At 49.2% G+C, this 20366-nt stretch overlaps 1 protein-coding gene across 5 annotated transcripts in view; it reads left to right on the forward strand.

Moving 5' to 3' along the window:
* Positions 1–242: 242 nt before the first annotated feature.
* LOC142251310 (uncharacterized) overlaps positions 243–20366 on the forward strand; it is a 136532-nt gene continuing 116408 nt past the window's right edge. For 3 of the 5 annotated variants that reach the window (XM_075323993.1, XM_075323992.1, XM_075323988.1), the window contains exon 1: positions 555–785. The gene's annotated coding sequence lies outside the window, so the exon portion shown is untranslated. Of the gene's footprint in view, positions 325–554; positions 786–20366 lie in introns of those variants that run through there. The other 2 variants (XM_075323989.1, XM_075323990.1) reach the window with 2 other exon arrangements.

Below are 20366 nucleotides of genomic sequence, written 5' to 3' on the forward strand. Positions count from 1 at the left end.
CATGTCATTCCATAGACAGCAACCAATCAGACTGCACCGCTATGAGCTCCGCCTTCAATGTGCAGATTATCCAATCTAGGAATCCCATTACTTCCTGATCAATCTCAGCCAATTCTGATTGGCGCATTTCGGTTTTGTCTATACTGTACAGTGATTGGGTGTTTTCTATGTAGCCGGGTCACGTGATAATGATAAACCAATCAGTTTCGCACCGCGCGGCATTTGAAGCTGTACATCTGTTGGTGTTGGGTGGAAGCCTCGGTCCGGTGTCAGTGGCTTGTGTTGATGTGCGGTTTTGTGTTCATAGCCGCCGCTCGCCTCACAGTAAGTGGAGAACTCGGGCACTGGAGACTTGTCACGGGTTCCCGCGTCTAACGGCTCTATCGCTGCTGGCAGGTGATGAGCAGGGAGACACAGCGGCTGTGGGGGTGGAAACGGTGTGGAAATGCTTGGAATAGTGGGGTGGTGCGTGGGAGGAGACGTTGTTGAGTGGGGAGGAGGCGCTGTGCGTCACCTATTGGGGCTTCTTTAGCCCTACTACAGTGAGGACTCGGAGGCCTGGCCTTAGTGACAGCTCCGGTGGCCCAGTGCTATACAGACCAGGGGCGTAACTACCGCGGTCGCAGGTTAGGGGCCCGCGCTGCAGATCAGCAGCCGCTCCTGTCAGTGAGAGCGGTTCCTGCATTTTCAGTAGCAGCGGCCGGGCAGCGTGAGCTCTGCCCCCTCCAGTCTCTGCACGTGAGTACTGTACACTGTGCTGCCGGCCTCTGCAGAAGATATGACAGGTGAGGGCAGCAGCGCAGGCTGTATATACTCTGCTTCCCTTCCATCGCTCTGTGCAGTCACCGACAGCGTCTGATTGTTTATTTACTGATGTGCGATCATGTGGAGAGGGTGAGCTGTGGCAGGAAAGTGCATCTGACCTTTACGTTCTATGTTATCTTAATGTAATAATGTATGCTGCTTTGGACACTTTGGGATTTGGGGGGGATGAGGCTGATCAGGTGATTGGGGCCATCTCACAGAATCAGTCACACTGTGAGCAGAGGGGGGAAGTGTGCAGCAGTTTGATGAAAGCCGCACAGCCAGGTCCTGTATCTAAATCCAGCTAAATTACTGTGCACTGCTCTGCTACATACACAGATGCCCTTGTGCACATGTGGCTTTTTCATGCGTTTTTCCTTGCTTTTTTAATCTATAAAAGCAAGGAAAAATCATCTCAGCAAAGTCTGAATCCTCACTTGCTGTGCCCACGCTGTTTTTTGCAGTTTTTGTTGCTGAAAATAGAAGCAGTGTGTCAGTTGTTTCTGCATTTTTTTCCTGCTTTTTAACCAATTGACTTCAATGGAGTCAGTGAAAAATGCAGGAAAAAACGCATGTGTAATGCCCACGTTGAATATTTGTATGTTATATGCTTTTTTTGATGTCACTGGGGCTCCCTGCAGCCATTTCCTTATCTCAGTCTTTACTGCAGGACATTGCTTCTGGGAAGTCCGGTGATATCACAAGGTGAATCGAGTTCATGCCTGCAGATCACCGGGGTGTCCTGCAGATCCGCCGCCATGAACTCAGTTCACCTTGTGATGTCACCAGGGTTTCCTGCATCTAGGCCTCATGGTCTTTACCACGGGACCTTGTTGCAGGGAACTCTGGTGACGGAGGTGCCCTGGTTTGTGAGGCGATCCATACCTCAGTTATCCAGGGTCATCATGGTGATGACCCAGGGTTGCCATGGCAGTGATCGGATCCCTGTGATTGCACTACAGGGACCCGATCGCCAGAGAGGGGTAAGCGATGCCTCTCCCTGCCTTCTGAATGTAGCAATCACATTGATTGCAGCATTTAGAGGGTTAAACTGCCGAGAGCGGCGCGGGTACTGCTCCTGGCAGCGAGAGCCAGGACCTGGCGACCGCGGGGGTACAGCGCTTGAACCCCCATGATTGCCATGACTAAAAAACGCTCAAAAAGAAGTAGGTGAAAAAACACGCAAACGCAATAAAAAATGCTCATTTTTTTCAGTTGCTTTTTTTTGTTCCAAACATGCGTTTTTATGTGCAGATTTTCTGCACATAAAAACGCAATGTGAGCACATGGCCTAAAGTAGATTTGATGCAGTATGTCCTGGGAGGGTGCTTTATCTTTACAATACGTGAGCTGACTTCAGCAGCCTATAGTTGGTGGTTGGGGTGAGGAGAGCAGGCAGGGGAGTAACGATCACAAACGTAGAGAAACGTAGAGATTGTTTCCAGGCCCAAAGGTACAGGGGACCAGCCAACCCCAGCTCCTACTTCAGCTGGATGAGCGTCTGAGGGCGCACATCCAGCTGAAATGCATCACAGCACATTGACCCGCTGGGTCCCTGCACTGCTATACCCGCTGCCGGGCAAACAGTGGCTGGCAGCTGACGTCCATACCGTGACTGGGGGCAGAGCATGGTAGTACCGTCATGCTCTATAGGACACACTCTGATGTCAACTGCAGGCCACTCCGCGCTCGCTACAGAGGACACTTGGTGATGTGGGAGCAGAGGCAAGATGAGTAGAATTTTTTTAAAACTATTTATATTTTTTTAATTATGCATTAGAGACAGGACAGGATTTAAAACGCTACAGGTGCCCATTCATCTGACCAACGTCCGGAGGGGGGCCCAGGTCCAACTTTCGCACCGGGGCCCATCACACTAGTTACGCCACTGATACAGACCCTTGTATTATGTGCTCAGTGCAGAGATCACACTTGTTACTACGATGCTGAAGTTGGTTTCTTATTCGGCAATTTAGTTTTTTCAGTTTTTTTATACATTTAACAACAAAAACACATCACAATAATAAACTACAATGCACTGATGTGCCCTAATATACATACACTCTAAACCAGCTGCAAAAATTATAAAACTGGCAAAAAAAGGGCATCAAAGTGGGCACCGAAGTATGTTAGTGAAAGGGTTAAATGGCTTTGGGCCACTGATCTCACACCACAATTGCATATCTAGTGATGCCTCTAATCAAACTCAAGTGTCTCCAGCCTGGCCCAAACAGGTTCTGGGCATCAGAACTGGCATCAAAATGGGCACACAGCCAATTTTCACAGATTTGAATAAGTAACCAGTGTTTTTGAGGGGTTAAATGGCTTTGGGCCACTGACCTCCCCACATTTGCATACCTAGTGATGTCCCACATCAAATTCAGATCACTCCAGCCTGGCCCAAACAGGTTCTGGGCATCAGAACTGGCATCAAAGTGGGCAAAACCCCAGTTTTCACAGATTTGAATAAGTAACTGGTGTTTTTGAGGGGTTAAATGGCTTTGGGCCACTGACCTCACACCACATTTACATACCTAGTGATGACACACATAAAATTCAGATCACTTCAGCCTGGCCCAAACAGGTTCTGGGCATCAGAACTGGCATCAAAGTGGGCAAATGGCTAGTTTTCACAGATTTGAATAAGTAACCAGTGTTTTTGAGGGGTTAAATGGCGTTGGGCCACTGATCTCACACCACATTTACATACCTAGTGATGCTAAACATCAAATTCAGATCACTCCAGCCTGGCCCAAACAGGTTCTGGGCATCAGAACTGGCATCAAAGTGGGCAAAACCCCAGTTTTCACAGATTTGATTAAGTAACTGGTGTTTTTGAGGGGTTAAATGGCTTTGGGCCACTGATCTAACACCACATTTACATACCTAGTGATGCCACACATCAAATTCAGATCACTCCAGCCTGGCCCAAACAGGCTGGAGTGATCTGAATTTGATGTGTGGCATCACTAGGCATGTAAATGTGGTGTTAGATCAGTGGCTTAAAGCCATTTAACCCCTCAAAAACACCAGTTACTTATTTAAATCTGTGAAATCTGGCCATTTGCCCACTTTGATGCCAGTTCTGATGCCCAGAACCTGTTTGGGCCAGGCTGGAGTGATCTGAATTTGATGTTTAGCATCACTAGGTATGTAAATGTGGTGTGAGATCAGTGGCCCAAAGCCATTTAACCCTTCAAAAACACCAGTTATTATTCAAATCTGTGAAAACTGGGGTTTTGCCCACTTTGATGCCAGTTCTGATGCCCAGAACCTGTTTGGGCCAGGCTGGAGTGATCTGAATTTGATGTTTAGCATCACTAGGTATGTAAATGTGGTGTGAGATCAGTGGCCCAAAGCCATTTAACCCCTCAAAAACACTGGTTACTTATTCAAATCTGTGAAAATTGGCTGTGTGCCCACTTTGATGCCAGTTCTGATGCCCAGAACCCCTTTGGGCCAGGCTGGAGTCACTTCAGTTTGATTAGAGGCATCACTAGATATGCAATTCTGGTGTTCGATCAGTGGCCCAAAGCCATTTAACCCTTTCACTAACATACTTTGGTGCCCACTTTGATGCCCCTTTTTTTTGCCAGTTTTATAATTTTTGCAGCTGATTTTGAGTGTATTTATATTAGGGCACATCAGTGCATTGTATTTTATTATTGTCATGTGTTGTTTTTGTTAAATGCATAAAAAACTGAAAAAACTAAATTGCCGAATAAGAAACTGACGAATAAGAAACCAACTTCAGCCCCGAATAAGAAACTGGACGAATAAGAAACCAACTTCAGCATCGTCTTGTTACTGCAGTGACTGTGGTTGCCTGGTGCTCCCAGTATGGGGAAGACCACCAGTACAGTCCCACTACAGCTGCTGAGAGGGGCATAAAATGACTGGAGTCTCCTCAGTGTCATACAGTGTGCTGACTGAGCGCTCACAGACCCATCCTTACACCCAACATGCCCCCTCGGGGTAGTCGGCTGGTCCTGCCAAAATCAGCAAGGTTGGCCAAATGTTCTCTGTGCTGAGAAGCGTTCCTGAATGTCTTCCCTCCTCCCAATGGATTTGTACGTGGTATAACTAACGCACAACAGCGAGTAGGAAAAGTCATGGAAATCACCAGGTGAAGAAAGGTTACTGATATATGTGACGCCCCAGCCTATCAGGTCGTCACAAGGGTGCCGTGCAATCTGCCTTTCTGCATGGTACCCGCCCCTACTTGGTTCGGGTCCTGTCAATTTGGCGTTGCTACCAACAGGTGTATCTAAATCCTGAGGAACACTCTGCACCACACCCACCAACCACCTCAGCAGCCTGAGGGGAATAGGGCCACCCAGATGTCAGTTGAGTAGTAGTTGAGCAGTGAGACAGCGGTGACAGGACAGGTCATGCTGTGGAGCTGGGCTCCTCTACCCGTCCAGGTGCCAGACGTTGGCCTGGCCAGAAGGAGCTGGAACCCCTGTTGCAGAGGATAGTGACGGGGGGCACGGTGCAGCTACAGAGAGCAGGCTGGCTGCCTTGTGCTACAACCGGGCAGGGTCCAGGGCAGGACTGGGTACGTGGACCCTAGGCTGGGAAGAAGCTTCATGCAGCCCAGTAATTCACCCGACTGGAACTGAGTCTTCAGGAACCGTTCCCCACCCACTCCAAAATCGGGGTACTAGCGCAATGAGGGGGATAGGACTTCCCACAACCGTCCAGAAAATCCCAAGCGTGAACCCTGAGAGCAAGCTCACCCTGCTAGCCACGCAGATGAGCAAGATCCAATTAGTTCCAAGCGAAAGGGATCCATGCGAAGGACACACAGTGCCAAGGGACAAGGCTTCAGGCCAACCAGCAACACCAAAGGGGCACGGACCCAGCGTGCTCAACCAAAGGAGACAGAGCATTCAAGAGTTTGGTTTACCTGGTGTCAGTGACTTTAGACAGAGTGAGTACCGGATATCCCTTCATCCCCGATGGGTTTCCCACTCCATCCATCACCCACGGAGGGGTTAACCTCTCGAGCTGCCACACCATTGTCCCCGGGCTCCCCCCCCCCCCCCCCAAAACTGCAGCGGTGGTCCCTCACGTTACCACACACCGTGGGTGGCGTCACGAACATTATCCCATTCACCACCCAAAACATTCCCCCTTATTTTAAAGTCCGGGTAGCCGCGCGACAGGCAGTCCTGTAGGCCACTCATCATAACTGCTACCTCGAGCTTCTTTTCCTTTAGTAAGCTGTTGATCATCAAGCAGTATACGATGACTTGGGTCCACATAAACAGCTGTCCGAAGAACTTTATTTTCCAAAAGTTGTCTCTCCCCGTTTTATTGAAGCCGAAATGCCATCTGCGATTAAACCTCCCCTTTGTGATAGGCAAAATAGCAAGTTCTTCCACTTGCTTATGAAAGTACCAGGAGTTAAATCCTCAGCTTGTAATTTTTCAGTCACTGTAAACGTGTGATTAAGCAATTCCTTCAATTCAGCCACCTGTGTACATTGACCTTCATTTAGGGTTATCTGAGGGTTCGCCATATCTATAAGAAATGGTTTTAGTTCAAGCAATCGCTCAATCATTAAATGCTGCCCCGAGAGGCTTGATCAACAATTGCCCCTTTCCCAGCACGTCTCCAAGGTGGAATCAATTTTAGGGGTTCTGGCGGCAATAATCAACTTCCTCACTTTTCCAATCAGATTTCCAGCATGTCCCTCTTGCAGACTATCTCTTATTGCCAGCTGCAGCGTGTGCACAACACAGCGCATGTGATGAATATGAAAGTGTTTTGAAGCAGCTTCAACAAGATCTAATCCTAAAGTATAATTTTGCTGTTCTTCTGTTGTAATATCGGTTTGTTCCTCAGTTACATGAACAGCTCTGTGGCTCAATCTCACACATTCTGAATCCTAAATTTTTTTCTAGCTGTTGTTCATTACTCTCATTCATCAGTTTAATTTTACTTATCATGTTTGAAGCATTGTCCGCTACAATAGCAAGAACCTGTTCTTTTTTGAGTTCGTAATCTTGCAGAACTTTTTCCACTAAGGCCTGGAGAAACTGGCCGGTGTAATGAGCTTTAGTATATTTTACTGCCAGTGTCCTTAAACAATTTCTTTCTTGTCACAAACATATCGAACATTGATGGCAAAATAGTTCAGTGAAATGCAGGGACTCTGGCATCCTAGCAAAGGCAATGGGTTTCAAGATAGGACATTTAGACACATCGTTTTGTGAGAATGTCTTTGGGCTCAAAAACAGATCCTCCCAAAGAATGAGCAGTCAGTTTGTGGTATTTTTCTAATCTGCTTTTGCTATTGAAAACATTATCTATGAGCTCAGAAACCTTTCAGGTGATGCGGTTTTTTAAAAAGCTGATCTGCTTTTGCAGCTGAAAAACGTATCCTCAAAAACGCTGTGTGAGGCTCTGTGCGCACTAGGCCGTTTTGCCCGCGGATTTACCCGCGGATTTGCTGCAGAAATTTCTTGAGAAACGTCTGCAATCTTTGTGCAGACATTTCCCAGCAAATCCTATGAGAAAAAAAAATAGCTATGCGCACTGTGCGGATTTTTCTCAAGAAATTTCCTTGAAAATTTTCTCGAAACTTTCTTGAGAAAATGAGCATGTCCATTATTTTCCGCAGGTACCTGCTGTATACCCCCGGAATTTCACTCCATTCACTGTAATGTAATCGCGAAATTCCGGGGGTATACCGCAGGTAGCATATGATGTGCGGTATGCCCCCGGTATAGCCGCGATTTACCTGTGGTAATGCTCATCGCTGCCTGCGGTTTTGCAGGAAGCGATGTCATTATGCCAGGAAGAGGAAGCGGAGCAGAGTAAACACAGACGTCACACTCCCTGGACGCCGCACAGAAGCGCTTCCATGCGACCTCCAGGTGCCCGTGCAGTCTGTGTCCCGCTCCGGCCTCGCGGCTGCCTGCACTGCAGGGTGTCAGGGTCTGCTCGCAGTGTCAGCAGCCTGTCACGTGGCAGCGCAGGCAGACACTGACACCCTGCAGTGCTGGGAGCCGCGGGGATGACTATCGCTGCTGTCAGGAGGTGAGATCATTACCTGCTGTGACTATCTCCTGCCTCCTGACGTCAGCGCTGTCACTGCTGTCTATACCCGTCTCGCGAGCGGCCCGAGACTGTCACTAGCGGTGACGTCACGGGCTCTCGTGATACTTCTGACAACGCAGCGGGCATAGAAGTCAGTGACAGCGCTGACGTCAGCAGTACAAGAGATGATCACAGAAGGTAATGATCTCATCTATGCTCCTGATGGCAGCGCTCGGCATCCCCTGCAGTGACATGGGCTGACCTACTGATGTTAGCTCAGGTCACTGCATTGCTCTCCCAGCCAATGGGGAACATTCTGTTCTTCATTGACTGGGACAGCGACTATGGTATGGATCGCCGTGCCCCCCCCCCCTTATTGGATTACGCCGGACGTGGAATTGATTGTTCTTTTCAATAAATTGGTTAAAGAGGGAATGTTTTGGGGAGTGTTTTTTCAAATAAAACTTTTTTTGTTGTCTATTTTTTTAATTTCTTACTGACTGGGTTGGTGATGTCGGGTATCTGATAGACGCCTGACCTCACCAACCCCAGGGCTTGATGCCAGGTGACATTACACATCTGGCATCAACCCCATATATTACCTAGTTTACCAACGCACCAGGGCGTGAGATGAGCTGGGGCGAAGCGCCAGGATTGGCACGTCTAATGGATGCGCCACTTCTGGGGCGGCTGCGGCCTGCTATTTTTAGGCTGGGGAGTGTCCAATAACAGTGGACCTCCCTAGTCTGAGAATACCAGACCACAGCTGTCCGCTTTACCTTGGCTGGTGATCCAATTTGGGGGGGGACCCCACGTTTTTTGTTTTAAATTATTTATTTAATGTAAAACAGCGTGGGGTGCCCTCTATTTTGGATTACCAGCCAAGGTGAAGCTGCCAGCTGCAGCAGTCTGCTTTACCCTAGCTGGCTACAAAAGATGGGGGGACCTCACGTCGTTTTTTTTTTAAATTTATTTATTTTATGGCTTAATACAAGGCTAAGCACCCTTTAGTGCCACATGAAAGTCACTAAGGGGTGCCAGCTTAGAATTTTTAGGGAGGTGGGACGTTATATAGGTCTTTCTCATCTATCTATCTATGGCCCGTTTCACACGTCAGTGGAAAACACTGACGTTTTTCACTGGCGTGTAAAACATGCACATGTCCCTGCGTGTGCCGTGAACTACGGCACACGTGGGTTGTCTAAGTGCAATCCGGGCTCCATTCTCCGTGGCCCGTGATTGCACTAAGGCCTTGTGCGCACTAGGCGTTTTTTACCGCGTTTTTGTGCTGAAAACGCCGTGACATTGCTTCCCCAGCAATGTCTATGGGTTTTCATAAGTGCTGTCCGCACACAGCGTTTTTTTGTAGCTGCGTTTTTGTGGTGACCACAAAAATGCAGCATGTCAATTATTTCTGCGTTTTTCACTGCGTTTTTCACCCATTGAGTTCAATGAGATGTTCAACAACGCAATGAAAAACGCATATAGCCGCGTTTCTATGACTAAAAACGCAGCTATAAACGCAAGGGGTGGGTACTACAGTGACGTGAAGAGGATTCCTTCTGTTGGTAAACACAGAAGCATGAATCCTCCCGGTACCGTCACCGCTGCGTCCACCTCCCGTCCGGTGCCATGTCAGCTCCGTGCGGCGCCATGTCTGGGCGGGAGGTGGAGGCAGCGGCGAAAACCAAAGTGAACAGTAGAAAAAAAGTCATTTATACTCACCTGTCTGCAGACTCCCGGTGCCATGTCCGCTCCCAGCCCCTGTCTCTCTACCGCCGCTCTGGCTGTGTGCAGTCTCCCCGGGGCAGGACCTTGTTTGCAGGACCTGGCGGTGGATCACCTGATGCAGTCACCTGACGCATCAGCTGATTGTAGTCTCGCCGGCTTTTTCGCGCCCGGACGGCTATCAGCTGATCCTGCCGTCAGGGGACTTCATCAGCTGATTACCGGCAGCTCCTGCAACGATCGGACAGGATCAGACTCCTGTCCAATCGATCGCTCCAGGAGCTGCCGGTAATCAGCACAGCACATAAGTGAGTATTATTTTTTTTTTTCTACTGATGCATCAGCTGATTGTATAATCGGCTTTTTTACAATCAGCTGCTGTCATGTGATTCACGTAGTTTAACCTGACACATCATCTGATCGCTTTGCCTTCCAGCAAACCGATCAGTTGATATTGGATCCGGATTGGACGGCGCAGGACCCTTGACCCAGGATTACTGCGGAGGGGGGTTCTTTTTCAATAAAGATGGAGTCACTAATTGTGTTTGTGTTTTATTTCTATTAAAAATATTTTTCTGTTTTTTTTTTTTTTTTTATCATTACTAGAAATTCATGGTGGCCATGTCTAATATTGGCGTGACACCATGAATTTCGGGCTTAGGGCTAGCTGATAATATACAGCTAGCCCTAACTCCATTATTACCCAGCTAGCCACCCAGCATCAGGGCAGCTGGAAGAGTTGGATACAGCGCCAGAAGATGGCGCTTCTATGAAAGCGCCATTTTCTGGGGTGGCTGCGGACTGCAATTCGCAGTGGGGGTGCCCAGAAAGCTTGGGCACCCTGCACTGAGGATTCCAATCCCCAGCTGCCTAGTTGTACCCGGCTGGACTCAAAAAGTAGGCGAAGCGCACGTCGTTTTTTTTTTTTTTTTTTTTAATTCATGAAATTCAGGAAATAATTAAAAAAAAAAGGGCTTCTCTATATTTTTGGTTCCCAGCCGGGTACAAATAGGCAGCTGGGGGTTGGGGGCAGCCCGTACCTGCCTGCTGTACCCGGCTAGCATACAAAAATATGGCGAAGCCCGTGTCATTTTTTTTTTCTTTTTGGGAAAAAAACTGCATACAGTCCTGGATGGAGGATGCTGAGCCTTGTAGTTCTGCAGCTGCTGTCTGCTCTCCTGCATACACTAGTTCTGCAGCTGTCTGCTCTCTTGCATACAATGAACATTTTGAAGAAGGAAATGACATCAGACCTTTTTTTTTTTTTTTTCATCAACAATCTTTAATGGCATTGTGCACTGATTAAAAACGCAGTGAGCATAAACGCAGCAAAAAACGCACCAAATCACGGCAAAAACGCATGCGTTTTTGTCACGTTTTTTAGCCGCGGGTGCGTTTTTGAGACAAAAACTCACATAAAAACGCCTAGTGCACACATACCCTTAGAAATCAACTCACCTGTGCGCGCTCCCGCTCTTCATGGTGCTGATCGCTCCTGCGGTGCAGCATCCGGCCGGCGCTGACCCCCGCAGCAGCTGCTTCCGGGTCGGCTGTGTCGTGCATCATTAATATGTGTGACAGTAATGAGCCGGCTCAGAAGCAGCAAGCTGCACGGGCTGCAGAGAGCGCCGCTGAAGCCGGGTGAGTAAAAATGTTTTTTATTTTAAAAGCACGTTTTTTTCTGGCACGTGTTTCACGGACCACACCACTGCGTGGTCCGTGGGACATCAGTGATGCCAGAAAAAAATGGACATGTCTCCGTGCGGCAATCACGCACACGCGGGTATGCCGCACGGAGACATGTGCAGTGACAAATCACTGACGTGTGAGCAGACCCATTCATTATAATGGGTCTGCGTATGTCAGGGATTCTGGTACGTTTAAAAAAAAAAGCACAAACGTACCAGAATCACTGACGTGTGAAACAGGCCTATCTATTCATCTTTCACTCTATCCATTATCTGTCTATCGATTATCTATATTATTTATTGCAAAACCGCAGGGAGCAATCTGCGGTAAATCTGCGGCAAATCCGCATGCGTTTTTCCCGCGGATTTTTCCGCAGGTGCGGAAATCTTCAACTCGCCTAAGTTTCTCAAGAAATTTTCTTGAGAAAAATCACTTTTCTAGTGCGCACAGAGCCTGAATGTAGCCTTTAATCAGGAATAAAACAGCCATTTATAGGACATTTCATAACTTTCCCAAATTCCTATGAAAAAATATTCAGCTCACTCTGCATTGAACTACTGTACCAATTTATTATATATTTTAGGAGTCTGAGTCAGTCCATTTTATACCGACTCCACAGCCCTGGTTCCCACTCCTATGACTCCACCCCCACCCCCCCAGCCTGGCTTCGGTATAATCACGCCCTCTGCCATGTCTGAGGGGTTTCTGAGCCTGGGTGTTGTGCTTGTGTTAACCGCTGTTGACCTCCTCCTTACCCGAGATGTAATACCACACCTCTGGATGAGGTGCAGTACTTCTGTGGCAACTGAAGCCTCAGGGGCGCTACATGAGCGTGACTATGCCTCTGACTCTGCGCATTCATTTGCTTATTATTACACCCACAGGGGTGTGCTTGCATGCTATGGGGGCTGATTAGCCACGAGAACTAATGCCTTTGCGACTAGTCGCTGACCTTATTAGCATATCATAGAGAACTTTAGAAAAAGTATTTCTAAAAAAAGCTTTATCTCGGCTACTATAGCCTGGGATGGTTAGGCAGATTAGCAATATGCACCCAGAACTGCTCGTGGTTCTGGGTGCATACAGGACCTGACAGGTTCCCTTTTAACATATGGTCGTCAGAGAAATGTTCTGCCAAGCTGAATGCTTTGGGTGTGTGGATTAACCCCTCTTGGAACGGGAGAAAGCCGCTCCCCTGCAGCTTTGGACGCAAAGGGAGCCGTTGCCCGCAGATGCTGACCCGTGGGACTTCAGTGGGTTCTTGGCGGACACCCTGTCCCCCGCGTTGGGCTGCCGGTCTGCTCTATCTGGGCTTCTCTCCTCGAGAACAAGGCCTGGTACCTTGTCCTGCTGGTCAGTTAACAAGGGGCTTGAAGCTTGCTTCATCCTAGAGTCCAGGTGCCCCACCCATGCACTCTCTGGACCGGATTCCCTCCATCGGTACCGGCGGGCTACGACCCTGCCCCAGTCCACTTCGGGTCTCCTGTGGCCCTACAGAGGCGTCTGCCACCTAGTCGGTCCTCCCGTGGTCCCAGGGCTCCAACCCCGACCACACTGCACTTTGACTTAACTCCACTCTAACTGAACTGTTCCCGCCCCCTGTCACCTCAAGACCCCTAGGTGGGCGTTCCCATCCGCCTGGTCCCGACCACTGGTGTGTCCTGTGTCATGGGGAGGCAACTAGGATTTGTGGCTGATGTTCCCCTGTGTGGGATGTGTAGTGTTAATTCCCAAGGAGGCGGCGATTCCTGTACCCCTGGTGGGGGGTACAGTCATCTGTGACTACCTGGTTTTGCCAGGGCATCACAACTATGCCACTCACGGTTTGCGGCCAGGGATAAAGCCGCCACTGCAGGTTCCTCCTGGGGATGATGGATGGGGGCAGCGTGGATGATGGAGCTCTCCGCGTGTAGGGCTTTTTCCCAGAGATAGGTGAAGGGTTAACGTGGAGGCGCAGCGCAAGGAAGCAGTCCAGACAGAGTGAAGCTTGATTGTCTTTACTTACAGCTGGTGTAGCGACCTGGGGACGTGCTGGATCCCAGGTGCGCCCGTGTCCCTGATGGCTGTACCAGCCAACCTGGTGCCACTCTCCACCTTTGCACTTTGGTGTATGTGGGTCCTCCCTGGCGTGGAGCATTTGGAGTTCCTCCTGGTGTCTGGGTCCTGCCGCAGGCAGCTTGGACTATTCAAGGGACTATGTCCCGGTCCCCTCTTCGCTGCTGATGCCTCGGACGTTAGTGGTGGCAGATGAGTCCTGGAAACACACCCCCCTGGCAGAGTTAAGAAATGGCTTAAAGTCCTGGTCTGTTCTGGGATCTGCACCCTGTGTGTGCAAAGTACTGTGAGCACTGGATGTCCACCCCACAGGATCTGTCTGTCCTTGGAGCTTGCTCTCTTGCTCTACAGCTACTTTTCTTCTCTGAGTGGCTGATCTTTCTACTCAGGTCTTGGTGGTTCCTTTCTGCTGTCATTGTGTCTCAAGAGTCTCTGGTCTGTCTTAACACCTTTCTTGTCAGCAGCTCATCACAGCAACTAGCAACATGCGGCCTGGTGTTTTGAAAAATGGCTCCTGGGACCCTGTGGAGAAATTCCCATATTACTGATTGCCCAACCGAATCAATGTAACGCCGAGCTGGTAGTGTACCTGGAATGCAGAATAGAGGGGCACAGGTACCATACACACTACCACCCTGCACCATAATCCTGCGCATAGGACCGGTGTGACTTGTGACCCTTCCTTCTTGGTGGTGCAGTGTCAGGGTATGTGCGCACGTTGCTTTTTACCTGCTTTTTTGCTGCTTTTTCTTCTGCGCTGTTTAATGCAAAAATGGATGTGTTCTTCTATTCAAGCAAAGTCTATGGGAATTTGGGTTTCTTGTTCACACTATGTTGTTCAAAATGCTGCCTTTTTGTGGCAGAACTTTGGTCAAAAACTCAGCTTTTCAAAGAAGCAACATGTCAATTGTTTTTGCCATTTGGGTTTTGCACTGCAAAGCTGAGTTTTTGACCAAAGTTCTGCCACAAAAAGGCAGCATTTTGAACAACATAGTGTGAACAAGAAACCCAAATTCCCATAGACTTTGCTTGAATAGAAGAACCCATCCATTTTGGCATTAAACAGCGCAGAAGAAAAAGCAGCAAAAAGCAGGTAAAAAGCAACGTGCGCACATACCCTCAGTGTTGAGGTGTGTAGTAGTGGAGTTGGTTTCCTTAGGCTGCTTTCACACATCCGGCTTGAGCTGTGCGGCTCAATCCGGCTGTGAAGCCTATGCAACGGATGCAGTGAAAACACCGCATCCTTTGCATAAGTTTTTTACATGCGGCCGGTCCGGTTTTTGCTGCTTGCGGCATGCTACTGAGCATGCGCAGTGGCAAAAACCGCATGCGGCGGCCGGATGCGGTTTTTGCCGCATCCGGCATCCATAGGGATGCATTGGGAAAAGCGCCGCATCGGCCGAATGCGGCGCGATGCGTTTTTTTTTTTTGCCGGAGCAAAAAACGTGCCAGGGAACGTTCCATCCGGCCGCCGCATCGGCTACATCTGCCGCATGCGGCAAAAACCGGACCAAACGCAAGCCCATGCGGCACAATGCGGCACTAATTAAAGTCTATGCAGGAAAAACGCAACCGGCAGCAAAAAAAAACGGTTGCAGTTTTCCTGCAAAGTGCCGGATTGTGCCGCATTGCAAAAGCCGGATGTGTGAAAGCAGCCTTACTGATAGCATTGGTAGTTATCTTCTCATTTTGGTTCCTGTACTGTCATTCAGTGTTTTCAATGTGGCAGGAATAGTCTGTGTATTCTTATGATGACCACATTAAGGAACCCGTAGGAAAACTGACTTCTGTTCTACATTGCAGTGTAGAGATCAAAGCGCAGTGGTGCAGGACCATAGAAATGATCTTCTCCATTTTGATTTTTGTAATAAAATAAAGCTAGCGGTATTAAAGTAAACCTGTCCCTTTCCTATATTAAACTGTTCCCAGTGTCTTGTTAGTGATGCAGTGTAAGTTAGTAACATGCTGTTCTTAAACAAGTGGTCCCAGTTTTTGATGTTTTGGCGCCGCAGGGGATCTGTCAATGTAACAACCATTCCAGCAAAATCTGCACTATAATATGGTAGTCCTTCCCTTCTGAGCTGGACACTGCCTGAAAAGTAGCTTCTAACCACTGCAAGGATTTTGCTCACTCCGCTGCAGATCCAGGTAGTCAGAGTAACAGTTTCCATTTAATCTTTAGCTAGTGTATTGGGCTTCATAAGCAAGTAGCACAAAACAAACTTGGGCCCCTTCACACATCTCTTCATTAATCGCAGGTCCATATGTCCCTGTGTCTGTGTGCTGTCCATGTGACATCTGGATAATACACGGACAGCATGAACTTGTATACTTACCGGTCTGCGGCGCTGCTGTCACACTTGCTTCCGGTGTTAGGGTGAACTCTTAATCAGAGAACACTAGTTGCCTACTGCCTGTCTGAATTGGTATGGGCCAAGTGCATGCATAAAAGAATTCACACCAGACAGTCGGATATGAAATCTCTTCTTGACTCAGTAAAGATGGCACCGAACAGACTGAGGAGACTCATGCATCCTCTTGATATAGGCTAGGGGCGTACACAAGTTCAGATATGCCCATTTAGTGGGACAGTTCATGGGCTAGCGAATGGGGAGATCCGTGTTGCTGTTGATGGGCAGGTCTGACTCCAGTGGATGAAACCATGACGATGGGAGGGACGTCATTTAGTGGATCCATGCTGATGGTTTGGTCTGTGATGTCATCTGATCTTTGGGTTGGTCTTCTAGCTTGACCAGGGGTCTTCCCTTATATGGTGGTCTTTCATCTGGACATTCCTTGCATTCCAAGCAAGGTGTGGATAACAGGAAATGGCGGCCATCTTTATATCTGTGTCATGTATATGATCTGAAACCTGAATTATGTAAGGCAAATCGACATATTTCCCACAATCCCTTGTCAAGAAGTTAAGTATTTGATGTAAAGGTCCTCCTCAACACCGGTTCTGCAGTCAGTGCAGTGAATATTCATGAGGCATAATGACCGGGACCCGGATGCAACAGCAGTGACTGAGACGGGTAAGTATATAAACATCCATTTAATGTCAGTATGATTCCTTTGGTCCAAATTTTTTAATTTTCAAAAGGGTAATAGGAGAAAACTAATGGTACAATTAGTTGTGTGCAGTGAGCATGTTGACACCACATGTGCCTTATAGAATTTTATACCATTGGGTGGTGAAAAAGAACAACTCAACAATTTTTACTGCTAAAATGTTTAGCCCCCAATATTATTTTGTTTTTAACTATAATGGCAATAAGAAAAAAGTGTCACGCACAGTTTGAGTGCGCCAATGCCCCCCATGTAATTGGGAACTACTTTTCATGCACAGTGCAAAGTTCAGAGGGGAAGGAGCGCCATATTATAGCACAGACTTTGCTGTTATGGTTGCGAGTGCCATTGGCAGAGCAGGTGCTGAAACAGCAGAACCACTATAATTTTACAACTACAACTCTCCATGGGACACCATATGTCACAGAATTTTATATAATTTGTTTTTATTAACCCAAAATTAGAAGATTTACCAAGATTATCAGTAATTTAACCTATCAGGATATACCAACATCGAATCAACCAAAATATCCCAATAAACCAGTTAAAGGAAGTTTATTGATGGCATATTTTCTAAAAACATTCATGACAAAAATACAAATTAAAAACCCATAGGCAGGGAAGGCAGGTCATACATTAGTATAATGAAAAGTTAAAACATATGGGGAATCATAGTAATTATACAATCACCAATGCAAAAGCATTAGAGTAATGATGCAGTAAAATTCTTGCCTTCAGAACAGTAAAATACTTAATACAATCGCATCATTAGACTACCCCCCCCCCCATAATTCATATACCAGACCTGTAGCCATAATAGACCGTACACCCAGCTTCCCCGCCTCACACTCCTCCTCCACACTTGAGTGTGAGGTGGGGAAGCTGGTTGTACGGCCTATTATGGAGCGCGCCCCTGGGAGGATGATGAGGGGAGTAGTAATGGCGGGCGCCTATATCGGCAAGGACAGGCGGACAGTCTCTGTGGGTTCAAGGTTTTTTACTCACAGTCCTGGTTTACCCGAGAGATGCCGTGTTGGGCCCCAGTCAATGCTGGATCTGTCGGAGATCAGAACCGGTACAGTGGACGGTGGACCCTTCCTCCTTGCACTTGGTGTTGAATCCCCGTGGCCTGACGCATCTTGGGGACCCCGGTTCTTGAAAAGTGTTTACTCCCGTCCCGTATGCAGGTGCCGCGGGTTCTGAACCCTAGAATTCTGCACCCTGCTCAGCGTCTGTCCCAAGGGAGCAATGAAGCTCTCCCCTCGGTGACTGAATTGACTCCTGCGTCCCACCAGACCCACTTGTAAAACCCGACTGCTCTCTTCTCCTGCTGGAGAACTCACTAACTGTTGTGTTGCTCTTAACTCCCCCTGGTGGCTGTTCCTCCCCCATTATCCTGTTGGTAGAGGGTGGCTGCCCCCCATGTTTGTTGACTGCCTTAAGACCCTACCCTAGCTGGTCCCCACTGGGAAGGCCAACCTAGTTGTGTGGATGATTTGGTGTATGGTGGAACCGGTATCGACCTCTTCTGGATCCAGGATAAGTACTGCATCTTAATTGATGTGCAGTACCCTGTGGCGACTGAAGCCTCAGGGGCGCAACATATGTTCCTGGCATGGTCTAACAGGCCACTGTAGCTAGATAAACCTCTGTTTGCCCTAGTAATGATCAGGACCCCACGATCACGTCGCGAGGGACCTGATTGCCTGGGAGAGGAAGTGTATGCCTCTCTCAGCCCCCTAAATGCTGCAATCACTACTGATAGCAACATATAGTGGGTTAAAGAGCCAGGGGCAGTTTGGGCACTAACCCTGGATGACAGACTGATATGGTTATCATTCAACTCGAGCTCCCATGGTGATTTCCTGTGCTCGCCCGATTGCCAGAATGTACTGGTACATCCGTTTGCATGAACGCACTGCAATATAGTACATACTGCTTCATCAAATCTCGGGAAGAGGTTAATATACAGCAGGGGTCTCAAGCCCGCGGGCCGCATGCAGCCCTTCAGGTGGCTTCTTGCGGCCCGCTGGCCCGTGGACCCGGTAAAGATGGCGACCGGTGCAAGAGGCCGCAGCCTCCAGCTATCTATTTCAGTTTACAGTTTTGCCTTTGCCGGGCACAGTAAAGTTCTCGCTGCAGAACACAATAACAGCCGCCTGCCAATCAGAGGCAGGCACCTGCTCCATATGACCTCAGATGCTTACCTGTGATTGGCCAGTGGCTGTTGTGCAGTGAGAACTGCTCTGAGTGCTCTGCACGCGCCGGCAGAAAGTTCAGCAGTGACAGGCAGGAGCAGCGATCATTATCGGGTCCACATGCCTGCGTGCTGCTGAGCCGACGGAGGATAGGTGAGCAGAATGTTTTTGTGTTTCTGCTGCTGGCTGAGCCTGCACAGGGTGTGTGTGTGTGTGTGTGTCAGCTGAGGCTGCACAGGGTGTGTGTGTGTGTGTGTGTGTGTCAGCTGAGGCTGCACAGGGTGTGTGTGTGTGTGTGTCAGCTGAGGCTGCACAGGGTGTGTGTGTGTGTGTGTGTGTGTGTGTGTGTGTGTGTCAGCTGAGGCTGCACAGGGTGTGTGTCAGCTGAGGCTGCACAGGGTGTGTGTCAGCTGAGGCTGCACAGGGTGTGTGTCAGCTGAGGCTGCACAGGGTGTGTGTCAGCTGAGGCTGCACAGGGTGTGTGTCAGCTGAGGCTGCACAGGGTGTGTGTCAGCTGAGGCTGCACAGGGTGTGTGTCAGCTGAGGCTGCACAGGGTGTGTGTCAGCTGAGGCTGCACAGGGTGTGTGTCAGCTGAGGCTGCACAGGGTGTGTGTCAGCTGAGGCTGCACAGGGTGTGTGTCAGCTGAGGCTGCACAGGGTGTGTGTCAGCTGAGGCTGCACAGGGTGTGTGTGTGTGTGTCAGCTGAGGCTGCACAGGGTGTGTGTGTGTGTGTCAGCTGAGGCTGCACAGGGTGTGTGTGTGTGTGTGTGTCAGCTGAGGCTGCACAGGGTGTGTGTGTGTGTGTCAGCTGAGGCTGCACAGGGTGTGTGTGTGTGTGTCAGCTGAGGCTGCACAGGGTGTGTGTGTGTGTGTGTGTGTCAGCTGAGGCTGCACAGGGTGTGTGTGTGTGTGTGTCAGCTGAGGCTGCACAGGGTGTGTGTGTGTGTGTGTGTGTGTGTCAGCTGAGGCTGCACAGGGTGTGTGTGTGTGTGTGTGTGTGTCAGCTGAGGCTGCACAGGGTGTGTGTGTGTGTCAGCTGAGGCTGCACAGGGTGTGTGTGTGTGTGTCAGCTGAGGCTGCACAGGGTGTGTGTGTGTGTCAGCTGAGGCTGCACAGGGTGTGTGTGTGTGTGTCAGCTGAGGCTGCACAGGGTGTGTGTGTGTGTGTCAGCTGAGGCTGCACAGGGTGTGTGTGTGTGTGTCAGCTGAGGCTGCACAGGGTGTGTGTGTGTGTGTCAGCTGAGGCTGCACAGGGTGTGTGTGTGTGTGTCAGCTGAGGCTGCACAGGGTGTGTGTGTGTGTGTGTCAGCTGAGGCTGCACAGGGTGTGTGTGTGTGTGTGTCAGCTGAGGCTGCACAGGGTGTGTGTGTGTGTGTGTCAGCTGAGGCTGCACAGGGTGTGTGTGTGTGTGTCAGCTGAGGCTGCACAGGGTGTGTGTGTGTGTGTCAGCTGAGGCTGCACAGTGTGTGTGTGTGTGTGTCAGCTGAGGCTGCACAGTGTGTGTGTGTGTGTGTCAGCTGAGGCTGCACAGTGTGTGTGTGTGTGTGTGTCAGCTGAGGCTGCACAGTGTGTGTGTGTGTGTGTGTCAGCTGAGGCTGCACAGTGTGTGTGTGTGTGTGTGTCAGCTGAGGCTGCACAGTGTGTGTGTGTGTGTGTGTCAGCTGAGGCTGCACAGTGTGTGTGTGTGTGTGTGTCAGCTGAGGCTGCACAGTGTGTGTGTGTGTGTGTGTCAGCTGAGGCTGCACAGTGTGTGTGTGTGTGTGTGTCAGCTGAGG

This window comes from Anomaloglossus baeobatrachus, chromosome 9 (assembly GCF_048569485.1).
Source record: "Anomaloglossus baeobatrachus isolate aAnoBae1 chromosome 9, aAnoBae1.hap1, whole genome shotgun sequence".
NCBI classification, from domain to species: Eukaryota; Metazoa; Chordata; class Amphibia; order Anura; family Aromobatidae; genus Anomaloglossus; species Anomaloglossus baeobatrachus.